At 39.6% G+C, this 26,527-nt stretch overlaps 1 long non-coding RNA gene across 1 annotated transcript; it reads right to left on the bottom strand.

Moving 5' to 3' along the window:
- Nucleotides 1-3,475: 3,475 nt before the first annotated feature.
- LOC134475907 (uncharacterized) lies at nucleotides 3,476-26,151 on the bottom strand. Its single transcript, XR_010047233.1, has 3 exons — nucleotides 25,677-26,151; nucleotides 24,344-24,498; nucleotides 3,476-3,933 (listed from the first exon to the last, which is right to left on the bottom strand). It is a non-coding gene; the product is annotated as an uncharacterized LOC134475907 (long non-coding RNA).
- Nucleotides 26,152-26,527: the final 376 nt, after the last annotated feature.

Below are 26,527 nucleotides of genomic sequence, written 5' to 3'. Positions count from 1 at the left end.
ACCAAATGGGATTCATTTCAGGAGTGCAGCGATGGTCTAAAATCTGCAAATCAATAAATGTAAGATACCACTTCAATAGAGCCAAAGACAAAAATCACATGATTATCTCAACAGATGTAGAAAAAGATTTTGATAAAGTCCAGCACTCATTCATGATATAAAAAAAAGCCTACAGAAAATCTGAATAGATGGTCTCTACCTCAATCTGATAAAAGCCATCCATAATAAGCCAACATTACACTAAATGGACAAAAACTGAAAGTTTTCACTCTAAAACCGGAATGACTCAAGATGTGCACTGTCACTACTCCTATTCAATATAGTTCTGAAAATATTAGCCAGAGAAATTAGACAACAGAGAGCAATAAAGAGATTAAAGACAGAAAAAGAAAGATGTTAGATTATCATTATTGCAGATGATATGATATTCTATGTGGAAGACCCCAAAAATTCCACCAAAAGTCTTCTGGAGTTAATAAGCAAATTCAGCAGCTGGATAAAAAGTCAACACTCAAAAATCAATAGCATTCTTGTATACACAACAAAGTCATTGAGAGAGAAATTATGTAAGTAACACCTTTCACAATAGCATCACATAAAATGAAATACTTAGGAATCTATCTAATAAAGGATGTAAAAGATCTATGTGTAGAAAACTATAGTACTCTGAAAAAGGAAATTAAAGAGACTATTAGAAAATGGAAAGATGTTCCTTGCTCTTGGGTAGGAAGAATCAACACTGTGAAAATGGCCATACTCCCAAAATTATTACAGAGATTTAATGAATCTTGATCAAAGTACCATTAGCATGCTCACAGAATGAGAGAAAACATTCCTAAAATTCATTTGGAAACAGAAGAGACATAAAATAGCAAAGACAATCCTGGGCAAAATAGTCAAGGCAGGAATCATCTCAATCCCTGACTTGAAATTGTACTACAAAGCCACTGGGATCAAACCAGCCTGGTACTGGCAAAACAAAATAAAAAACAGACCTGAGAATAAGTGGAACAGATTAGAAGATGCAGGCACAACTACAAAGCTACTCAGCCACTTTCTCTTTGACAAAGGGGCCAAACGTTCACTGAAAAAAAAAAGATAGCCTTTTTAATAAATGGTGCTGGAAAAATCTGCTGTGTGCTGAAGGCTAAAACTAGACCCAGGTCTATCACCATGTACTAAACTAAAGTCAAAATGGATCAAAGATCTAAATATTAAAACAGAAGCACTAACTACTGGAAGACAACAAAGTAGGTAGAAATCTTGAAGACATAGTGGTAGGCAAAGAGTTCATGAACAAAGCACAAACTACGTAAGTATTGCTTCAAAGAATCAACAACTAGGATCTCATCTTATTAAATGTTTTTGCACATCAAAAGAAATTATCAACAGAGTGAAAAAGAAAACTCACAAATATTTTAACCAACTGTCCCTCAGACAAAGGACTTACATCTAGAACATATAAAGGACTGAAAAACATCAGGCCCCCCCAAATTCAAGGATCAGTCCAAAAATGGGCATCTGAGATGAGTACACATTTCTCAGACAAAGAAATACAAATATTAAATAAATATAGGAAGAAATGTTCAACATCACTGGTCATTTGAGAAATACAAATTAAAACAACATTGAGATTCCATCTCACTCCAGAAAGAAAGGCTATCATGAAGAAACCAACTAATAACAGATGGGGCTGTGAGGAGAAAAGAATCCTTCTCCATTGTTGGTGGGAGTGTAGACTGGTACAACCACTGTGGAAATTAGTGTAGAGATTCCCCCAAACACTAGGATTGGAGGTCCTTTTCAACCCAGCTATTTCCCTTCTGAGTACTTTCCAATAGTATCTGAAAACATTATGCCACAGTGATATGTGTGCACCCATGTTTATAGCCACACTATTTGTAATAGCTAAATCTTGGAAAATACCCAGAGGCTCATCAACTGTGAAATGGATAAAAAAAAAAAATAGGTGGTAGGTTTATACAATAGAGTATTACTCAGCTATAAAGGATAAACTTGAGGGTTTTATAGGTAAATGTAGTCAACCAGAGACCACACTTACAAGTGAAATAAACCAGACTTATATGAGTAAATATCATATTGTCTCCCTAGTGTAAAAAAAAAGAGTAAATAAGATCCAGAAGTTACAATAAATAGTGAGAAAATGCTCTAAAGTAAAGAACAACTGAGTTAGGTGAAAGAGAAAAGAGAGAAGGAAAAGTATATATATATATATATATATATATATATATATATATACACACACACACATACACATGTGTGTAAATATATACTAGATAGATAACTATACTGCTAGCTTCTGTTCATCAAAAAGAACGGTGTGTTTTCATTGTGTGATTGTTTGATCATTTTTTATGCTTAAATCTTATAATCTGAACAACTGCTTTCAATATAACAATATACAATACATGAACTAGTTTCAATTTTTTAAAAATTCTGTATCATTTTTATCCTTTTTTGCTTGTTTTTAAAATTAAAAAACTAAAAATTAAAAAGACTACATACACTATATGTATAGCATTATAAACTAAAGTTAAGTAATAGTTTGATCAGTCAAAACTTGATTATTGGAACATTTTAGAAGTCAACATTTAAATTCTTTTTAACTCTTCAAACTCTTTTTTTTAGTGACCTAAAGCCTAATAATGTAAAACCCAAGAAACTATTTTAGTAAAGTATAGAAATTTTGTTTATTTTAGTACCATAAATTTAACAAAGATCATCTTAATATCTAAATATATTCTATAAGTATATCCCATATTTTTAGATATTATATATCTAATATATCGGTTTCTTGTTAAGCCTTATAAACAATAAGTATTTTGTTTAATATCATGACTGTTTTTGAGGCTAATATATATCCAAAAATTAACTTAAGAAACATATATATAAACCTAAATTACATATAACCTTTATATTATCAAACTTTAAGACTTTTATCTGTAAGTTTCACGAAAGCCTGGATTCTATTATTCCTTATATATTAATATTTGTAGTGAGGCTGACTCAAATGAAAACTTTTCACAAGATCTTTTTATGAGAAGTCCCCCAAAATTCAGAAGTTTGTAAGAGCAAAAACATTTAAAAATAAAAAAAGAAAGAAAAAGAAAATTGATATGAGCTCATAAAAATCTTTAATGAAATAGCTGTGGATATTTTAACCAGTGACTAAGACAGATTAAGTAAACAGATGAATAAATAGGAAACGTATAGAGCACACAAAAGAATTATTTTTAAATTAGAGGTTTCTTTTAGATGTATTGGGCAAGTTGAATTATAGCAAATGTTCACATAATTTTAGGTTTGTAATTACAAATAGACCAATCAGAACTTCTTAAAGGGATCATTAATTAGTGCTTTTATGTAAATTGTAACAGAGTTCTCATAATTAGTTAATACTGGTAAGAATTGGAGGAGGAGAAAAGCCCTTTTATTTCTGTGAAAGCAAGGAACATGTCAGGAAAGATGAATCTGGTGGTTGGGAGAGCTGTCACTACAGGTACTAGTGTATTCTGTACAACAGTATGGAAAGCTGCCCCTCTGACAGCCAGAGCTGCCTTTTTTGGTACATTTTTCAAAGAAGGGATAGACTGTTAAAGGCATAGTTTTGTAATTTATTGATTTATTTATGTGTAAACATTGTTTATTGTCTTCCAGAACATAGGTGAGTCTGATGTGGGTATAGAAGGTCACAGAATACCTTTTTTAGGGTGTGGAGGACCCAAGGAGTTTCCTGTTTGAAGATACATTTCAAAGAGGAGATGGGAGCCAAGTTCAGCTTCGCACTCTCTGGGAGACATCTCAGAGGAAGAGAAGGTATCTTCCACTTTTTTCACTGGAATATGTACTGCCAAGGCAGCCCTCGGTCCCTGGCGAGGTCAGAGTTGTTCATGACTGTGACCGTGACCTAGACTGAGAGGGGAAGAGGCTGTTGAATCAGCTGCTCTGATTGGGGTGCCCTTTGCCCTCTCTCGTGTCCCTGAATCCCTTTGTTGTAAACTAAAGCTGGACTTTCCTTACCCAAAAGAAATTGAACTACCTCTGGAAGCATAACTGAAGACCCAGCTCAAGGTCCCCTATTGCACACCAAAGAGTAATCAAGGGTGAACTGAGACAGGGGCTGGGGCCACGGAAATGGGCAAAGTAAATAGTCTACTTATTTGAGAGTTAGTACCAGAGCCTGTGGCCATGCTGGAGCAACGAGGAGATTTAGCAGGAAGAACATAGGCTCAACCAAACCAATGAGAGACTATTTCTGGAAATAAACTTTGGTCTCCATAAACCTTTTTCGATACACCTGACCCTCCTAGTTTAACTGCTGTAACCCACCTCTTATAATTCAGTAAGACAAAACTCTGCCATACAACATTTTCCTATACCAAAAATAAATCTTTATACTCATAACTTTTTAAAATATTTTCTTTATATTTACTGGCTTTTTCTTGTTTTGTTTTGCTTTTTGGTAGTAAATCTAGTAGCAACTGGATTTTAAAACAACCTTAGTACACATTGCTTTGGTCCAGAGTGAGTTTAAAGGTGCTTCTATTCCAGTTAGGACTGGCTGAGGAACAGACCATCAAGTTGCTTTGAGTAGCATTTTTATCTTAGCCCAAGTAGAAAGCACTAGAAGAACAAGTTAACCCTGTACGCTCAGTTTAGTAACTATCCCAGGGCACCTGAAATGTGTTAAGCATATCAGTTGAAAAAACGCCAGGTCAAAATGGAATCTAAAAGTAAATTTACCTGTCAGATGAGGTTCGCCCCAACTGGCACTTGTTACCTGCTCTAAAATTTCCAGGAAGGCCTATTTCCTTACTGGTTACCCCTGCAGAGTTGTTAACCCCAACTTTGTTATCTGTCAAGACTCAGTTTATGCTGCATGATGTGTAAGAGCTGTTTTTTTTTTCATTAATCTCAGAAGGGAAAGTTAATATAGTTTGTCAAAATCACCGGTTTGCTTGACATTTAAGAAGCAAGTGACACAGGGAAACAAAACTCCCAACCCCTTGATGTCCAGTACAAGTTCATGTTCTCTAAAATTGAAGAATGAATTTTAGGAACAATGGAAGTGAAGAGCAGAATATGTCTATTGAGAGAAAGAAAACTTCTGTCTGAGAGAGACACAAATGGGGTCCCGAGCGGGTTTCCAAAGACTCTCTTTTCTAGGGACTTTCATAGAGTAAAATCATGAGGTGAAAGGGGTCTAAGATGGGGGAAACTGGAAACTCACAAGGCAAACAGGGGTGAGATGGGATAGGACTATGGTTAACCAGTAAGATTAATTATTCAAGTCAAATTCACCTCATCAGGGACACGTGGGGAAGTAAGACCCAGGGGCCGAGAGCTTATAGCGGCTGTCTTGGATCACACTCCGCAGGCTGATGTCACACCCAGTTGCCCCACCAAAAGCCTGCGTGGGTTCTCTTAAGAAGCAATGAGGACAGCAGTCTCTGATTTGTCCCAACTGCGGAGCAACTCTGCCCCAGAATCTTGGAACTTCAGAAGTGACAGGTCACATCCACCAACCGCTTTCCACGCCCTAATCTGCCTCGCCACTGCAGCAGGAAATCTGAGGGCTTAGTTTTCACCAGCACTAATGAGGAGCATCTACAAATCAGCCCCAAAGAAAGCAAGGCTCAGATGATAAAGTGCTTTGTAGGCAGTGCTGGTTTTTAGGGTGTATCTTGCAGGTCCTATCATGTTAAAAAAAAAAAAAAGATTTGGAAGAAAAGAGAGCAGAGGCAAGTCAGCTGTGAGGATTAATGGGATTAATGGAACATACTGGGAAATTAGATTTGACAGGAAAGCAGAGCCTTCATGCCCAGATTTCAGCCTTGGGAGATACGTTGTATTGCTGCATGAAGTTAATATTTGGGGGATGAGATAAAATGATATTCATTTCTTAGCATCAGAGGAAATACTGCGCTCTCTTGCCAGTCACCCAGGCTGAAAGCACTGGTTGTCTCTCTGCCTAAATCCACCATTATTAAATACTTACATAAATAATACATCATCTCTGCCTTCTGGGGCCTTGTTCTCTAGCACAGTGATAACAGAACACACCACTACCCTGAAGCGTAGGATTGTAGTCATATTAATATGAGAAGTCTAAATTCTTCACGCTGGGAATAGATCAGTTTTTAGAAGAAAGCTGAGATAGGTGAAGTATGCTTGTGCTGAGGGAAATTCGGGAGGAAAACAGCCTTGGCCATCCTTGGAGGAGCATCTGCAGCAGAGCCAAGGCACTCACCAACTCGGGAGAACAAAACCCCCTTATCCTCCTTCAGACAAGAGACGCCCAGGGAGAAGCAAAGCCTCTGCCCACTGGAAGCTATAGTGGGAGCACTGCAAGGATGCATTAGGGGCATTCTCCTTGGGTTCTGTCACAGAAAGGGAACTGGAAACTCTTCCGTGAGGAGTTAGGACGCGTGGGGTACAGACAGTCCACTGTGTTGGCAGGTCCCACATCTTCAGGTTCAGCCAGCAGCAAACTGAAGATGCTGGAGAATAACTGCACCTATGGTAAACATATGCGGACTTCTTGTCATTGTTCCCTAAAAGACATAGTCAGACAACTATTCACACTGACTTCACATTGTGTTTGCTATTGCAAGTAGCTTACAGATAATTTAAATATATAGAAATATGTGCAGAAGTCACTTCAAACGCTAAGCCCTTTTATATAAGGGACCTGAGCACCCTCGGATATTGGTATCCTCAGAGATCCTTGAGCCCACACCCATAGAATCCGAGGAATGACTCTGCCTAACAGGGTGCTATGGCTTAGAGCTAGATGTCCCCCAAACCCTCATGTGCTCAGGGGCTGGGCTTTTGGGAAACAGCTGGATCATGGGTGAGTGGTATTGGATTACTCTGCTGATTAGTTCAACACAATGCTGGGTGTGGATAATAGGAAGATCCACCCTGGGTGTGGGTGGGACCAAAAGTAGGCTTGTAGTTTGAATGAAACAAAAAGGGAAAGGGAGGCTGCACTTCCTCCATGTCTTACCATAGCATCAGGTATCTGGTCCCAGCAATAAGGAAGTAACTAAGACCAAGGGGACTGAGGGAAAACAGATGACAAGAGGTGCACAACATGAGAATGAAAACAATAATTCAGAAAAATTAAATTCCCCAAAAGAAAAGACTTGATCAAAAACAGGCAAGAGAAATGGATAGACACCTCTCACAAGAAGAACAAATGGCCAATAAATACATGATGAAATGCTCAGCATTTCTGGCCATATAACTCGCAGAAATGTGTTAATTTGAATGTGCAGAAATACAAATTAAAACAACACTGAGGTTCCATTTTACTGAAGGAAGAATGGCCATCATCAAGTAATCAAATAATAACCAATGCTGGCGAGTCTGTGGGGAAGAGAAACCCTCCTACATCGTTGTTGAGAATGTAAGCCAGTACAACCGCCATGTAAATCAGTGTTCAGCTTCCTCAGAACACTGAAAAGAGAAATTCTGTTTGATCCAGCTATTTCCTCTGTGGGTATCTTTTTAAAAGAGTTAAAGACATCACATTACATTGATGCATACATATCTGCATTTATAATAGCTCAGTTCATAATAGCTAAATCTTGAAAGCAGCCTATGTGCCCATCAGCAGATGAAAGGATAAAGAAAGTATGATATTTATACACAATGGAGTGGTACTTTGCCACAAAGAAAAAGTTAAGTCATTTGTAGGAAAGTGGATGCCTTTAGAACTATACTGTCAATGAAATAAATTAGACACAAAAATTTAAATGTTGCATGATTGCTCTTATATGAGTAAAGAGTATAATAAAAGATAATAGAAAATAGGGAGATAGATCTTCTCAAAGGGGAAGGAGGTGGGGTGGAGGGAAGGAGGGAGGAGGGAAAAGAGTGAAGGGGGATCAAAAAAGAGAGTTAAGATGTGATGTGTACCATGGACCAAGTCCAAACAGTGTAAACATCATGCAAACATGGACGAATGAAGAAAAGAATGAGTCTTAATACACAGCTTCACCACTTTTCTTTAAAATTCAGGAGCAAATTTAAAGTATAAATTTCAGCTTTTGACTATTTTGTCGCTTTCAGATATTTACCTGGACATTTGAGTTTTTGAAAACAAAGGAAAATAACTGACTTTCTATAGTCCCTAATTCCAGGTGTCCAGGGACAGAGGGCCCAGCAAGAGGACAGCAGGACTTCACAGTGGTCAGGAATTGTCATCTTGCCCTTTGCATTAGTAGTTTTATAACACTTTCACAACAGTGTATTGAGGAATCATCATCCTACGTCTTCAATGGAACATGAGACAAAGCTAACATTTTGAGTTAAAGTTAAAGGACAGCAATTGTTGTAGATAATCAGTGCTAATAACTAATAAAGTAACTATTCAGACAAAGATGTTTCAAAAATTCATTTCAACTATAGCTTCACTTTCATTCAAGTTAATAAACATTTAATATTTTATTCCACTGTCACATATTTTATCTTAAAATAGAACACATATTTGTGATCCTTTCCCAGAGATTAGAATAAAAGATTTGTTTTTAGGTTATGACAAGGATAATATTCTCAGTATCAACATTAAAATTACAAACCTAATGAAAATGTTGATGCTGAATTATTTCTGAGTGTATTAGTCACTTGCTTTATTTCTGAAAATATTAGCTACTTATATTTTAACAATTTTTCTTTAACCACACTCCTAGTTCCTTGAAAGCAGAAATGGTGTATCCTCCTTGCAATCTTGTCTTCCTACACAATACCCTGCAAACATTAGACATCCAACAATGCTAGAGGAAAGACAGATAATGTCAGTATTTTAAACCTGAATAGTAAAATCAAGAAAAGTGTAACTGTTAAAGGAAATGGTAAGACAAGTTGTCTTTGGACAAACTGGGCCATACATAATTGAAAGTTTCCAAACATATCATTATTTTCTAATAAAACATATTTTTATACCCTCCTAAGTATTCTACTGAGCAACATTTTGCACCTCTGTCATAGGGATTCTCTACATTTCTTCTCAGGGTAAAGAGCAGTCACAAGAACTGTGCAGAAGCACTCACTGCCTGCTGACAGGGAAAATCGTGGTCCAGTAACGCAGTTAGGTCCATCACTCTGTAACTCCAAACCTTCTGAGAATTTTATCGCTAATATTTTCTGACTGCAAATCTATTAAAATTAAGATGTCTATCCCTTTCCACAGTTAGGTGAGCCAGGAATAGTGCCATACAACTGTAATCCCAGCTATTCCGGAGGCTGAGGCAAAAGATTTACAAATTTGAGTCTAGTTTGGGAGAATCAGTTTAGCGAGACCCTGTCTCAGAATAAAAATATACTGAAGGGGCTGGGGATGCCGTTCAGTGTGAAGGCCCTGAGTTTAATATCAGTATCAGAAAAGAGAGACAGAGAGACAGAGATAGAGTGAGGGATCCAACTAGATGGACCTACATGGTTTTATAACTATATTCAGGTTTAAGGCCACACTAGTAATTTAAACAGGAAAATTTTTAGTATAAAGAGGCGTTACATTAATCATAATTAAAGTGCTAGAAAGGAAATCCAAAGGATATAGAAACAAGAAATGTGGAAAGTGGCTACTGTGGGATGGAAGAGGAGTGACTGAGGGAGGAACTAAAACCTCCCTTGACTCTGAGCCAAGGCTGGCTGCTCCCCCGCTGAGGAGGGCATGCTGGCCAGGGCAGCATAGGAACGTGGCTGGAGAGGTGTGGTGGACGGGGTTCACAGCAAGCAACTCACCTGGCTGCAAAACTTCCTGGAGGCCTCACGAGGTCTGCCGGGGTCTGTGCCTAGATCCCAAATCCCCCAAACAGGTGCATGGCAAAGGCTCAAAGAAATGAGACACGTGGCATGGCCTTTAGGGCTTCAGGAGGAGTGAGATCCTCAGGAGAGTTGATAACTCTGCTAGCCAGCCAACTGACTAGTGCTGGGCAGTCCGTATTCAATTAAAACAAGCAAGAAGTTGAGTGAACAATGGAGGACACCTGAGCAGGATCTTGGGACTCCTCAGAGCAACGGGGATGCTAATTAAGGAGAACTATCCAGAAAGTCTCCAGGTAGCCTCAGCTGTAGCCTATCCTGCCCCCTGAAGCGTCTCCTCATTCTCAGTTCAATCATGCCTGGGCCACGCCACAGCCCTGCACGTGTATTCAGCTCCAGTGCTCACCAACAGAAGTCTAATGTTGACAGCCATAGAAGTGAGTGTCATGGGAATTCCAAAATGCAGATCTACGGAAAGCCTTGCAGGACACAACAAATGCAACCTTCGGAAAAACCCCTTTCTTCTTTCTGTGACTTTGAAGTGGCCTTTTTCATTAGACTCACTGAGATGCCTATGTCTTACTTTAAACCATTGAAAGAAATTTGACTGAGGTTACAGCTGACTCCAATAACTATGCTACTCCATAGTGTCACCAGATGGAAAATCGTTACCAAGCAGAACATTATGCTGTCATAACGCATCGCCAGAGCCTGCATAACTTATAAAGAGCAGAGGTTTATTTTTTCACAATTCTGGAAGCTGAGAAGTTCTGAAAGCTGGCAGATTTGGTGTCTGAAGAGGCCTGACTTCTTGTTCAAAGATGGTATCTCTTGATGTGTCCTTGTATAAAGCAAGGGCCAAGTGACAAGGGAGGAATTATTTTATGAGATAGTAAGCTCATTTAGAAGGGGGTCTGCCCTTCTGACTTAATCAGCTCCAATGGGCTATATCTCTCAATACTGTTGCACTGTGTTTATCTTTCAGCGTCAGTTTCAGAGGGGAAACAAATATTCAACCATAGATTAATCCCAGTCATGATAAAGAAGTTATTGAACAACTCTAGAAGAAAGGATACAAGGAGAAAAATCTATTCAGAAAATAGCAAAACTGAGAGGAAACTTTAACAGTCAATAGACTACCACCAAAAACTGGTGGTCAGAACTGAACATTGAAAATCTGACCGCTGCACATTATGTGCTTTTAGGTATGGTGCAGCATAGAGAACTGAACAGACATTCCTGTCCAAAAAAGGCCAAAGCTGAATCTAATTAAAGCTTTCAGAAATCTTCTACTTACAGCATATAAGGATTACATTTTTTGAAAAACTCAAGAAAACAATCAGACACGTATAAAACATTAGACATTCCTCAACAGTCCTCCATTTTTCCAGAAAATCAGTAGCAAGCAGAGTGGGGGAGGGATCCAGAGGGGTCAGACTGTTCCAAATTAAGAAAGAAAACAATATCATGAGCATAACTCTCAGGCATGTCCTGTTTCTGTGCCACATATAATTTTTTAATTTCATATCTTTATTAGTACATATTAGTCATATGTATTGATCATATACAAAGGGAATTTGTACCTCGAAATAATCTACCTTAATTCTTCTGTTTTTCATTCCCTCCATTCCCCTCAAAACTTCCTCCCCTCCCCATTTACAAAAGTTTTGCTTCCATTCTCTTTTTTCCTCTTCCCCATTTTCCATTCCCTATCCCGTTGGTCCCCTTCCCATCTGAACATCTTCTCCCTGCTTCCCAGGAGCCATTCTCCATTATGTTCCTCATTTACCCTTTAAGTTTCTTACACAAGACAATGTGATATTTGCACTTTGATTTGTTTCTTTTCCCTAATAGCTTTTAAAGTTCTACACTTGTGTTGCATTTCTGGAAACTTGACTGTGATGTGCTTGGCAGTAGATTTTTTTCTTATTGTGGCTGATTAGAGTTATATATCCCTCACTTGTCTATGTATCAAATTCTTTTTCCTACTAGGGAAGTTTTCTGTCATGCTGTCTGTGCACAGTACATTTTATATCATTTGTATTAGCCCTTGCTTTTTCTTTGACTCCAATTAACCTTGAGTTATTCTTCTTTGCCTCATCTAGCAGCTGCTTCATTAATTTCTCATGGTCTTGCTATTTTTAAGAAATCTTTCTTTTCCTGATTGCTAGCCACAAGTCTGTCTTGTATATCTGAGATCCTGGTCTCACATTGGCTTGATCTGCTGAGAATGCTTTTGATGAAGTTTTTATTCTGCTGGATATCTGCTTGAATCTGCCTTACAGATTCCATTTCTTTTCTATGGAGAATATTCATGGCTTCCATAATTTTATTAAGCTCCTCCATTTTTTGTCTGTATCTGCTCTAGGGTTACTAATCATGGTTTCACTATGGACAAAATCTCTAAAGTTATCTAAGAAATTATTTCTGATTTGATTTTTTCTAGAACCTCATTCAATTACTTTTTTGTTACCACTTCAGAAAGGCTGGGTGGGAGGCTTTTGGATTGGCCCTACTCAGTGCCCCTGGGTTTGCCTTTGGAGATCTGGATGTCTGAGATCACATCTTGTTCAAGTGTCATCTCATTTTTTTTTCTTTTTTTAGTTTAATTCCTGCAGTGATACTTGTAAGTTGCCTATGGTGAGCTGCTTCTTGCTAGTATTTAGAACCCTTAGGAAATGACTGCTTCTCTGAGGGATCTTCCAGGCAGAGCGGGCTTTTGAATTTGGAGTCGATTGAAGATTCCACTTCTTCAATTTGTTGGGGTTGGGAAGTTGCTGCCCGTCTGGCCCAGCCCCTGGTTCTTTGGCACTGTGTCACAGGGTTTTCTATGACTCTTAGTCAATCTCAGACTTGGAATACCAGTAGGAACAGCCATTTAGAATAATTGTCACAACACACCTCAGAAAATGACAAAATACAGTAATGACTGATTTGGCACCTTTAATCATATGAACTGGAGTTGTTGTTATATAACAAAATCTAAAACAAACTAGAAAATTATGTGCAGTATACAAGTCCTTCATATGTCAATTTTGCCCCCAGGGCTTAACATTTAAAATGGATTAGAGAGAAAGTAGAGAAGTAGAAGAAAAGGAAGCAATTAGAGTAATGGGGATTATGCTAACTTTGGGAAATTCATGCAGAAGATTGGAAGGAAAGAGAAAAGAAGGGATAAAAAAGAATATAAGAGAACCACAACCACAAAGGGCCAGAAACCATGTTGACATGCACATAAAAACAAGACCAAACAATGAGGAAAAAAAAAACCAAAACCATCACCACAACAAAAAACAAACAAGAGAGAGAGGAAAACAAAACAAAAGTCCACCTCACTGGTAGACGTATGGAGACAGGGCCCCTATATGTGCAGACCTAGCCCAGCAGGCCAGCAGTAGCTTTCTGGCAGGGTAGTAGATAATCTCAGCAAGCCTGTACCTTCTGGCTGGAGCCAGAAGCCTGCAGCCATCTACACCCCTTCTGTGGGCCTGAGCCCAGCTGGGAGCTGCTAGATGGCAGCAGCAGCAGCTCGGTTAGCCCCTCTCCTAGCGGGCTCCCAATCACTGGCTAGTGAGCCCCTCACTTGTGCTACCCTCCACTGCTGTGTCTCTCCATGGAGGCCTCTGGGGTTGCCAGCAGTCATCACGTACCCGCAGGTTTGAACAGCCCCTTTCGTGAGTGAGTCCTGTCTCAGGGAGAAGGCACCACTGGCTACTCCTTCTTCATTGAAGTTTCTCTCTTCACTCTTTCCATGGGTTTCAATTTGCACTTCAGATCCTTCCTGAGTCCAGGGGACCCAGCTCCCTGCTCCTCGACTTCTCACATTGCTATATTCCAGCGTCTGGGTGGCAACTCTCAGAGAGCCTCTTTCTCTACAGCTTACCACTCTGCTATCTTCTGTAAATTCCCTTAAATTTTAAAAGAAAAAAAAACCATAAAGCTATTTAGGGTTTATTTATTCATCTTTAAGATGGTGAGGCAGGAGATTAGGGCATGGCTTATCAATTTCAAAGTTCTAGGACACAGGTACAAGAAATAGTTCCCAAAGTCCTGCACTTAGAACCAGTCAGAAAGTGTGATCGTCACTTCTTCTGCAGAGAAATGGAGTAAAGTTTTTGATAGGACATCCTAGATCTGACGTCAGCATGGGGAGTCAGGGGTACAAAAGATGGTGGCCACCAAGCCAAGGCCACTGAGTGTGTTTGATTTATGATTTCCAGGATGTACCTTGCCTCTTGGTAATGGTAAGAAAACCATTAGTTGGCCTAAACTCACTGTGTCCTTCTGTGTTTCATAAACATTAAGCTTTTCTACCTTTTTCACTTGTCTTATTCAATTCTTTGTTCAGGACAGAAAGAAGCTAGAAACAACCTCTGGAAGGAAACTTTAGCATCCCCAAACCTCATAACAAAAGTAATTATAATAATAATGTCACACTGGCCAACTTACTATGAACATCAAATTGAACATGATATAAAAACCCACTATAAAGCATTCTGTGACTGTGGTTACTAATAACACCTCAATAGGAGTCACAGCCCTTCGGGTACTGAAAAGGAATATAAGGAAAAGAATTACAATGATGAGCTGCATAAGGCTATCCATGTAGAAGTTTGACTGTCTCCAAGATGTCTTTTTAAATTACATTATGATGTCCTGACACTATAATATTAAAAAGTGCCAAAAACCAGTAAGTAATAAATCATCTGAAAGAAAATTACCCCAAAGTATTAATATAAAACATATCCAGGAGCAAAAGGAAGTAAGAGACAAGATCCCTGTCCATGTTTAGGTTTCAAAATATCTCTCACATTGAAAGCTGTGAGAGAGGACCCTGGGAAACCAAGCAAGCAGCTCCCCTCCCTGGTAATCGGCTGTGGTGTAGCAGACTGCGGCCCTTCCAAGAGAAGAACCACCAGTGTCTCCTGAGATCCGCACCATGTTGGGACTTAGGACTCTGGGAAACCCAGCAAGCAGCCCACCTCCCTGGTAAGCAATAGTGAACCTACTGGGGCACGGCCAAAGTCAAACATCCCACTTCCCCTACCCCCCCATGCCCACATTAGCAAATGGGAACCAGAAATCTGAGCATCTCTTGGGAGGTGACCATAGCAAATAAGGGGGATTTCCTTCTACCATCTCTTTGAAGGCAAATATTTTTATTACTGTTTTGCTTTATTCTGATTAATGGTACTGCTCTATTCAATATTCTATTTTGATAAGTTCTATAATGTTCTGTATTTCATTTTATTTTGATATACATGCTTAAAAGAACAACTACTATAAAGATAATGAAATATACTATGATACCTGTTACTGTTATCCTGGTAAACTGCTGTGAAGTTCTGTACCAATTTCACTACACGGTCTCAGGTGGCTTTATTCTGTCTTGTTCTGTTGTATTTTAGTACTTTCAAAATACAAAAATAATTTTAAAAAAAGAAAGCTGAGAGAGACAAGAGTGCTTTTAATCAACCTTAAATTTCATCATTTTTGTTTAGGACAATTTAAGATATTTATTTAGAAATGTCACAAAGGCATTGTTTTGCTTTTCAAATGTGAAAGATAATTTGTAAATATTAATTTGGTAATCCTGTTTTTTGTATGCATTGCCTACAAGTAACTAAATTTAACATACATAACTAAAGTTTGATTCTTATTTCTACTGCTCTTCTTGCAGTATCTCTCTCAGATTTCTCCCATTCTCTGAGAATAGGATATTGCTTCTATATGGATAACTACTGAATAATTACCTTCAATTCAGTTTTCTTCCCTTCTTTTACAGTATGCTGGTATTTATATTCATCTCTCTAAATCCCCTTAAAATTAATCTTTCTGTAATCTACTCCCAACGCCTCCTCCCCATTTAGCCACCAGCACCAGGTCCTTCTGTTACTGGCCACAGAATCAACAGCCTTCCTGCTGTCCTGACCCAATGGGGAGGTCCACCTCTTGGGAGCTTTCCCTTGCTCCAAACCCACACATAACAAAAAACTTCCGTGACTTTTCCTTAAAAACATGAATTTCATCACCCCTCTTCCTTCTTCTGGTCCCGGCACTCCCATTCGGGCTTCCTTTCCTGCGTTTTCCCGCCTCCTGCTCACACCCAGCCTCCATCCCTAACGCAGCCCTCTCTGCACTCCTGGTATTTATTTTCCCCATGCTATGCTGCTGTTACCCAGCGTTCAGCCTTCCTGCTATCTATAGAAGAAATGTGCAGACTCCGAAATCTGGGGTGCAATCTGGCATCCACATTTCACCACATTTCCCTTTCCTACTACACGTATCACAACTTGCAGCCAAGCTGGAGCAGGGTTGTATTCCAAACAGGCTTAGCACTTTCCTGCCCCTCCATGTTCTGTGCCATCGTAGATGGATGGAAATGGCTTTTCTCCTCCTCGTCTCCCATTCTGCCATCCTTAACTGTTCACTTTTCAAGAGAAAAAGGAAAATGAAAAGAAAACAGAGTTTCAGAACAAGCTAGGAGGAGAGTAACAATAATTAATACACTGCATACTGTTATCCTCACAGTAGTTACTCAGAGTACAAAACACAGGCATGAAATATGGTCCAAACAATATTACCTCAAAGCTTTCTATTCAATGAACTAAGAGAAACTAGCTATATAACTATCTTAATTATCTCGTGTACATATTTTTTCCTCATCACAGTTTCCCTTTTCTTTTGAATAATCTTTCTAATTTACAGTATCTATTGTATACTTTGGATCTTATTTACTTGTTTAATTTCTCACACTAGTGAGACAATATGATGTTTCACATGTGGGCTGGCTTATTTCACTTGTGAGTATGATCTCAAGTTGCACCCATTTATCTATAAAAGTCTCAAGGTTATCCTTCTTTATAGCTGAGTAGTACTTCATTATATTAAAAAAATCTTTTTTATCTGTTCCTCAGTTAACAGACATTTGGGTTATTTCCAAGATTTACTTATTATATCACTGTGGTATGATGCTTTTAACTTTTGGGGGAAGATATACAGAAGGAGACTAGCTGGGTTGAATGGGACCTCTAATCCTAGTTTTTTGAGGAATCTCCACCTGATTTCTACAATGCTTGCACCAGTCTGCACTCCCACAGTGCAGTGGAGAAGGGTTCCTTTTTCCACACAGTCGCCCCAGCATTTGCTATTAGTTGATTTCTTGCAAATAGTTATTCTTTCTGGGGTGAGATGGAATCTCAGTGTTGTTTTAATTTGCATCTCTCAAATGACCAATGATGTTGAACATTTTTTCATGTATTTATTTTCTATTTGTACTTCTTCATCTGAGAAGTGTATATTCATCTACCATGCCCATTTTTGAATTGGATCTTTGAATTTTGGGGCCTGGTTTTTTTCAGTTCTTTAATGTTCTAGATAAAAGTCCTTTGTCTGAGGGACAGTTGGCTATAGTTTTTTCTCACTCTGTGGGTTGTCTTTTCACTCCATTGCTGGTTTCTTTTGTTGTGCAAAAGCTCTTTAATAAGGTGAGATTCCATTTTTTCTTTGTAATATTTTCCATGCAGTCTAGGTTTTGTTCATAAAGTCTCTGCCTACACCTATATGGTCAAGATTTCTGCCAATTTTCTTTCCAGTAATTTTAGTGTTTCTGTTTTAATATTTAGGTCTTTGATCAATTTTGACTGTAGTGCATGCTTAGTCATTCACTTATTGGACATCTCCAGTGTTCCAGGATACACACAGATGAAACAAGTCATGATTCCTGCCTTGATAACCCAAGCTCAAGGGACACGAAAACAGTGAAAGGATAAACAAAAGGATCAATGCCAACATAAAGTCAGCCACATAAAACTGGTCTGATTTCTTTCTACTTCTAAAATTTAGGGGTGCATCACATTTTGAGTGGGGATGTTCTCTTGTATGCCACGAAGCTGCTGTAAGGATGGGGAATATAATCCCCTGTCACGTGCAGCCCTGCATTCTCTTAGCACATCTGCTACCAACCTCAGGAGTTGGTTCAAGCTAAAAGGATGTAGGATTGATCCACTGGGCATTTTTCATGTTCCTTTTGACCTAGATACTAATTTCAAAAGTCACTACCAAACCCTGGTTGCAAGTATAGTAAAGGGTGTTATAAACCTACGCAGCATCTACAGTTCAGTTGGTGGTGATCTATCACTTGTTCCTTTGGTATCCCCCACAAAACAATCTAGTGTAAGAAAGTGCTTATTTTCCCAATTTGTCATGCAGGAGTTTCTCTGCTGCTTACTCAAGCTGTGGGCAGTCACAATTCTCATTACTTATTAAGTAGCATCAGTGACTCTTGTATTATGCAGAACCAACCAATCAGTCAATATTTGGAGAATAAGTGGAGGATGGCACAAAGACAGAGGAAAACCTGGAGGCTGAGAAACATCTGGAAGCAGATGTTTTCACAATACCCTTTTGGGAGAAATAAAGGAAACTGAGGCAAAATAAGTGGACATTTAAAAAGTAATTATTGTGTAGATCTGGAGCTGGGCAGGGAATGCAGTAAAATGAGAGATTAATCAGGCATCAGAAATATAGGAAAGAGGCTCAGCTATCTGTAGGGGGTGGGAGATGTGGACAGAGAAGAAAGTATCCCCCAGATTCTGCAAATGGGGAATCTGCTGTCAGGATGTGTCAATCAGAGAAAAAGGCTGGGTGGCTTCTGACTGGCTGGACAACAGCAACCGTGTACACAAAGAACATAAATATTTCATCTTTGTGCCCCAAGGAATTCCTAGCTCACTTGGACACACTATTCATGTTTACAAGAAGAAAAATTTCAAAGCAGCATATACTCCTCTCCAGGTTCAAATTCATCTGGTGTAAGTTTAAATATATATGAATTTAATTCTGCATAAGTTTTGGCAATAATTTTATCTTCATATTAGGTTATTTCTTGACTAAAAAGGATCCACAGACAGGTGGAAAATAAAGTATGTTTTAGTGCAAAATAAAAGACAGTAGAAAAAAAGAGAATAAAATTATTGTAATTCAACATGGACAATGTATCTAAAAGTGTATCTTGATTTAGTTATAATTGTCTGGTATGTTTTTCACCTGCTAATCTGTTCTGTTATTCTGTATGCATCTTGATAAAGACTCAGAAAATAAATAAATAAGTAAACAAATCTGACACTGGTGAAAATGTTTCCTAACAATAGTGGGGAAGGGAAAGGGGAATAAAGAGAATTACCATGTGCCAATTACCCACACTGAATGTAACTAATAATTTTTTAAAGTTGGAATCAAATAGTCTAGTAGAGGAAAGCTGCTTACGTCCGGGCCACCAGGAAGCATAGTGAGATTGCGCCCTGATGGACCCAGGTCTTCCAACCAGGCTGTCTCCCAACACCACATTAGCTACAGCATCCCACTATTTAGTCACCTTGCAAAATCCCCAACTGTGATTGCACAAGGCTTTCGGGGGACACATAGATGGAACTATGATGAAGCAGATGTCAGAGAAGGCCACCTTTGTGTAGCTACATCTGAAGAGAAAATGAAGAATAGTGGCTTTAACAGAATGCTTGGGGTAATGGGAAAGGGGGGGACACGGAGGGTAGAGTGGATAAACCCCTTCCTGCAGACAAGAGCCCCCTCCTGTGGACAACAGACTACCAAGTATTTTACCGGCTGGACATGGGAAAGGATGCACAATACTTCTAAATTACAATTGTCTCAGCAGTACAGTGTTAATTGACAGTGTCTCTAAACAATAATATTTCACTTCCTTTTTAGCAAAAGTACTCACTGTAGATAGGATATGTATATATTCTGCTTCCCATCCCTCATAATGTTACATTGTGATACATGCCTAAAATATTCTCACCAATACCTGCCCCGGTTATCTTTCAAGACTGACCTCTGCTGTAGTCAGACATTGCAAGGAAAACAATGACACAAGGAAACAAAATTTATAACATTATTTTATGATGGTCACCGAAGGAGCTAATACAAAGAAAGTGCGGAAAATCTGTCCATAACACTAAAGACCTAGAAAATCCAGCCCATGGACTAAATCCCACAATAGTACCTGCATAAATTCAACTGAAAACCTGGAGCCCACAACAATGACTCATGCAAGTCTATTTTATGGATCTGCACTGAGAAAGCCCCAAGGTCAGTGGTGGAAGCTAGAAAGTCCATGCCAGTGAAGTGAAGGATCTATGCCAGTAGGCTGAGGGTTTTACACTGGTGCCAAGAAGCAACACTCAACACAGAGACCAGGGGTCTCCCCAAAAGCACCATAGCCATCCTCAGCGACAATGAGGTCCCGAGCTCCTCCAGCACTGAGAACAGTACATGCCAGGAAGGCAGCGTGACAAGCTTCTCCTTGAGATTAAACAGCACACATCTTCCCCTCCGGAGCCAGGAAGTGATGCTCAACGTAAGGACCAGAGCTCCCCCAGAAGTGAACCGCAGCCACTCTCAGTGATAAGGTCTCAAACTCCTCCAATGACCATGGTCAAACTCTCCTGGGGAAGCTAGTTATGATGAGCTCCTCCAGGAGAACCAATTACTCCAAGCAACAGCAACACTTAGAGAACCCACAACCCTACACTTTTCCTCTGCACGTCACTATTTATGCTGGCCACTTTCCTCAGGCGGCCATCTCCGCTCAGCACCATGCTGATCTAATTCAGCTGGTGTTAAGTTACCCACCAGTTTTTAATCCATAACAAACTCACGCTACTCCTTTTTGTAAAGTCTTCTTCTGCCCAAGCTCTTGCTGCGTTATGGCCAGACAGTTTGGCCAATCTTCTGGAAATTGTTGAAAAACCGTTATCTGATGTATAATCAAATCTCATAAACTTATAGTTCTTCTTGAACAGTCAAAATTGTATTCTTTAAAGGGCATAAATCAATTCTAATTCACTTTGTGTACTTTTTGCCTACTCTAAATTAAATTCTTTTGTTTTTCTGTCAGTTTATCACTTTATTCCATCAGTTTTTACTCAATACATTACAATACATATATCTCCACTAATTTGTGTTTCCATTATGAATGTTTTTGTGGTACTGAGGATCAAACCCAGGGTCTTCACACTGAACTACATCCCATCCCCTTCCTTTCTATTTTGAGGCAGGGTCTTATTAAACTGCCCAGGCTGGGTTTGATCTTGTGATCCTTCTGCCTCAGCTGCCTACAGTGCTGGAATTATAGGAGCTCACACCACACTCAGAGTCACTTCTGTTTTTAAAAAACATCTGTTTAATGTGGATGACTTTTCCCCATTAAATTCAGTCATTTCTTATAGTTATTATCTTTATGTTTGTTTATAATTACCTTGTATTTTTGGCATCTTATTCTAAAGACTTATTATATAGGTTTTTCCCACACATATTTCTTTGTAAACAATACATAGGTAAATTTCATATGTGGATTTACTTACTCAATAATGTATTTGTTTTACCTTTTTTTATTGGTCTATATATTATGCTTTTAAATATACTGGTAATTAGGAAATTTTTGTAAGAAAAATAATTTTATGGAAGGAATACAAATTACTATTTTTAAAAAATCTTTAAAATTCAAGAGATGTGGAAAATATACCCCAATACTCTTGTCCCAAAATAACCACCAGTAAACTTTGGTTAGCCTAATTTTACTTCTCTGTATTATACAAATAGAATCTTCTAAAGTGGAGATCGAAGGCTTTTTTGTACTATTTATAAATAATGTTCATTTCAAATTTAATGAAAGAAGGAATGCAAACTGAAAGAATGGGGTAAATATTTGAAATAAATATTTCCTTACTACAAAAGATAAGTTCCTTGGGTTTTTTTGTTTGTTTTGTTTTTTGTCTTTTAGAGACAGGATCGCACTGCAGTTCAGGCTGAGCTTGAACTCACTTCGTAGCCCAGGCTGGCCTCAAACTCACAGCAATCTTCCTGCCTCAGCCTTCAAGTGCTGGGATTACAGGTAGGTGCCACCATGCCTAGCACAAAAGTTAATTTTCTGAAAAGAATATTCTCTAGAGTTAAGATAACTAGTAAGAGGCCAGAATCTTGGCTCTAAACTGCATGTACAACTTTATATCCCATCTATGGCTTTTTGGCCATGGAAGACCAAGAAGTTTATCATTTGCAGTTTTTCCCACCAACCTCTCCCAGATTGATATGGTACAGTTTACAATGTTAAAATTAATAACATTCACATTTTGTTCTGCAATGGGAATTCCTAATAGTTTCAAGTTGTGGTTTTGTAGGTCAAGAGATTCTCCTCATTGTCAGTCTTTTCACCCTGTCTTTGTTATAGCCTAGTTCTAACCATTGTGCCTCATTCCTGTTCTGTATGCGCAGCTCAGCCCACTCCTTCCCTTCCTATCTTTCTAGGTTAAGTTTCTATTTCCTTAGAAAGCTGTAAAAGCCTTAGGCTTCAGTTTCCTGCAACCCCCTCCCTTACCCCTCATCCGGCTATCTGTAATAAAATGTGCTGTTCTTTAAGAAATGCTCTCCTCTGTAAAAATTGTAAAATCTTACCTAATTGACATGTTAACCATTGTTGCCCTCTACAAATAACAGACGTGGTGCTAAAATAAGCTAACAGGGGTTGTTAATTACTGCTAGACTTCTCTATTCTCTGCTGAGGGAAAAGAGATGTTGCTTGTACGCAGGAGACTTGCTTGTATGCAGGGAGACTTGCTTGTTAGCCTAACCCTTATCTGAACTTTGCTCTTCCCAATGTAACCGCCGTGTTCCTGTTCTGTAGTGCGCCACACCCCCACCTCCCTCCTTGCATTGTGGGACCAGCAGCTGTTTGTGGTTTTTACAAGATAAAAGCCCTGTCTTTTAGCTGTCAGGCACACAGTCTCCAAATTGGTTCCCAGGGATTGCGTTGCCAGGCCTGGCCTAAAATAAAGCCTTTGCTCCCCAAATTTTAGTTTTCTTGCTTCCTTGGGTTTTATTCCGGGGTCCGAGTTATCACAGTCTTCATTCTTTGATTTATGTTTCGTGCATCTCTTGGTTGCTGATTTCCCCAGTGGCACACTTTGCCACCCCAAGAAGGACTCACAAGCAGTGACACCCAAATGTGTGTGCACTTGAGAATACAGGTCTGGGTTTGTAGTTGAAGGGCACTGCACTGCGAGGGAAGCATCTTGGAGTCACGTTTGGCTTCTGTCGGAACCCTGTGGCTGCTTGCCCTCTACTCTTCAGCATCTCCAACATTCGAGGATCGCCTCACAGAAGGCCCAGGAGGCCTATTTTCACCTTGAATGCTACCTGCTTTTCTGCCTTTGTTCTTATTAAATACTACACCAGGACAAGTTTTTGGTGCATATCTTTCTGTATCAGTTTTTTTCTTTGGTCAGGGTTTGCTCTTTCAGTCTGAAGATCTGGTCTTCATTTCCATGAGTATTTTATAACTTATTATATTTTTACTATTTATTTAACTGTTTGTACTAGTCTATTTCTGATTTTCTATTTCTTTCTGAACTTTATTTTTACTATATACCTATATGATATTTTCTCTTTCATATCAAATCTGATCAGTTTTGTCACTTTTTACTTTACATTATATAATTATATATTCAGTAATGTGGTTTTCTTGTTGTACTATGCTTTTAGTTCTTTCATTCATTTTTATAAGCTCCAATTTCCTTCCTCTAATGCTCTTGTGGCTGATACATTGGGTCAACTTGACTCAATGACTCAGTGGCTCAGCAGGGGCTAGGGTTCTCACTTTGTAAACATCTTCCGCCTGTGTAGGAGGAAGGCAGGAGAAGGTGTGAGTGCTACACCCAGGTTGATGGGGTGATGGCCTGCCAACAATATAAGGGAGGAGAAGAGGCTTGCTCTGTCTTACCTTTTGCCTTGTTGCTTTATTGCCTTCCACTGCCATGAACTGTTGCCCTCTGCCATGAGCCACTCTGCCTTGGAGCCAGTTGATTATGGACTGAAACCTTCACAAACCATGAGCTAAATAAACCTTTCCATGCTTAATGTTGAGTGTTGGGTATTTTGTCCCAGCAATGAGAGAAGAGTAACCAAGACAAATGCCTTGACATTGCTTGGAGCTCCTGATTGACTTTTAGAGAGCTCTTCTAGAAAGGGAATTATATTAGTTTCCTATTACTCAAGACAGTTTCCTCTAACAAAAGCACATACTGTTAACTCCCACTTCTCTTTGTTGAGAGTTGAGCACCCACTTAGCTGGGCCTTCCTCTGGAGGCTTTCTCAAGGCTACACCAAAATGTTGGCTGGGGTTGTGGTCTCCTCTGGAGTCAGCTGGGCAAGGATCTTTTTCCGAGTTTGACATCAATTCAGTTCTTCTCAGACAGCCACACTCAGCATCTTGTACTCCAGCTCTTTCCCTCTCACATTTTGCAGCATTACCTGCATCTTCCAGGTCAGTATGAGACAACAATCCAACAACATGGGTTCCAGCCTGGTGTCATGTAATCACATGCAGAAAAAACATACACCTGTTCTCCCTGCTGATTACTATGATAAGAAAAAAAAATCACAGGTTTTACCACATTTTCACAGAGTTGCTCACCCAAAGGCACAAAAATGAAGAGGCCAAACATCCTGGGAAGCCACCCTAGGGTCCACCCACCTGTCTCCCGTGTGCAATCTCCTCGACTCCATTAGTTGCCACATGTTATGCACTGTTCCAAACTGCAGAGTTGTATCGGCTCAGAATTTTGGAGCTTGAAATCTGAAATCAAGGTGTCAACAGCCCATGCTGCTTCTGAAGCCTCTAGGGACAACCTGCGGTGAGGAAATAGTTATTTAACCCTTGACCTGTTAATTAGGTCTTTTATCTTACTCGGCATGCTCTTGTTTTGCAGTTGATTTATGGTTTTTGTTTCATTTAAATTTTTCATTTGAGGTAGGGGAATACAGGTCAACAGCACAATGAGGTTGTGAGTTCCATTTTCAGTATCAAAATAATTTTTTTTGTCTTTTAAGTTTTTATCGGTACCAGGGATCGAACTCACGACTGCCTGCTTGCAAGGCAGGCGCTTATGCTGCTGAGCTAAATCCCCAGCCCCAAAATAATTTTTTTTAATTTGCAAATTGCAACCTGATTTTGCTGGGAGCAGGAGTGGTAGTGGCAAGAATTTGCAGATTTCTCATCCTTCTCCCTTGGCTGTGTCCACCACAGAAAACGGAAAAGCACATTATTTGTTTCTCTTGTCTTTTACAGTGAGAGGTTTCCCTGAGACGCAGCACAGCAGAGCAGTTACTAGGGAAGCTGCTGAGGCCTGGGGAGTGACTGGGGATGGCTGTCTCTCTTTCTCCTCCTGCACCTTTCTCCCAGTCCTCTCCTTGCTTGGGGCTGAGCTGCACAGCTCGCTTGGTTCCTTTTTTGTGCCCTTCCTCTCCCCTGACCCCACGATGACCCGAGGTAGGCTTTGGTTCTCAGCAATCAGCCTCTTCCTTTGTTTCACATCACTGCTTGGTAAATCTGCTTCCTCTTTTGTAACTTGGGGTTGTAACATTTCCTCCTTCCATTAAAGATGAAGTTTAACTCCTGTTTGTGTATTTCTATTACATTCTTTTATTATTATTGGTGCATTTATAGTGGAAAGATAAAACAAAATTTTCTCTATTTTGCTATTTTTATTGATTGAATTATTGATTTTGCTGCGTGAGACATTAAACTCAGGGCCTTCTGAACTGTATCCCCAGTTTTTTTTTGGTGGCTTGTTTGTTTGAGACAGGGTCTCACTAAGTCACTAAACTGCATAGGCTGGCCTCAAACACACACTCTTCCTGCCTCAGCCTCCCACAGTGCTGAGATTACAGACAGGGATCACCACACCCAGCCATCAGGATCAGTCATCAGGTGCGTTATGGTTTTCATGTGGATCTTCCTTCGAGGTCTCCTGGGCTCATAGGCGGAACTTTGGGGAGCCAACTGGATCATGGGATGTGATACTTACCAGTGGATGAGTCTCCTCAGGAGTTGGGAGGTGAAGCCTGGCTGGAGGAGGTGGCCGCTGGGGACCGGGTGTCTATCGCCCTTCCTCTTCCCTTGATCTCTGCTTGCCACCACCAGGCCAGGAGCTCTGTTACCTCTGCCAGGCTGCCCCGCCTTTAGACCTAGCAGCTTATGGACTGAAACCTCTACAGACTGTGAGCCCAAATCAACCTCTCCTCTTCAGAGCTGCGGGTAGGGCACTGTGTCTCAGCTACGAGAAAAGTAGCCATGATAATAAGCTAGATTGTCTCCTTTCACCAAAGACCCTCCCATTTCCATCATGCATTTCCTAGTCTGAGTTTTGGGTCATGCTGCAGTCTTTCACTGTAGGTTCCATGGAGTCTCACAATCCTCCATTCCAGCCCCACACTGACGGAGCACCTGGAATACTGCTGGCTGTCCTGGCATAGGACACCAAGCACGGCAGCCTGCTCTTTCAGCTGTCACATTCTGCAAGGAAGGACACCGGTCATTTACACCTGCATTTCATTGTTCAGAGCAGGTCACGTGGTTCAATGCCTAGGCCAGGCAGTAACCACCTGTAAACAATAAGCAATTTGCTACATTCACGTATCAGGTGTCATTCATGTTGCTTTAATTATGCTAGTGTTTTCATTCAGAAAGTTTAGATGAAGACCACTAATTTGCAGACAGGACTAAGCATAGATTTAAGGGAAGATGATTTTGGTTTTAGAGAGTTGACTGTGAAGTATCTAGCTGATTGATACAAAAATCATCACAGTAAACCAGTTATTTAAAGGAAAATGAATGATGTTGGATCTGTACTATAATTGATTTTACATAATGTCAATT

The sequence above is a fragment of the Cavia porcellus genome, unplaced genomic scaffold (genome assembly GCF_034190915.1).
Source record: "Cavia porcellus strain 051 isolate PalLab524CR breed Dunkin Hartley unplaced genomic scaffold, mCavPor4.1 scaffold_5, whole genome shotgun sequence".
In the NCBI taxonomy this organism is placed as follows: domain Eukaryota; kingdom Metazoa; phylum Chordata; class Mammalia; order Rodentia; family Caviidae; genus Cavia; species Cavia porcellus.
This window is presented reverse-complemented; position numbering and strand designations above follow the sequence as displayed.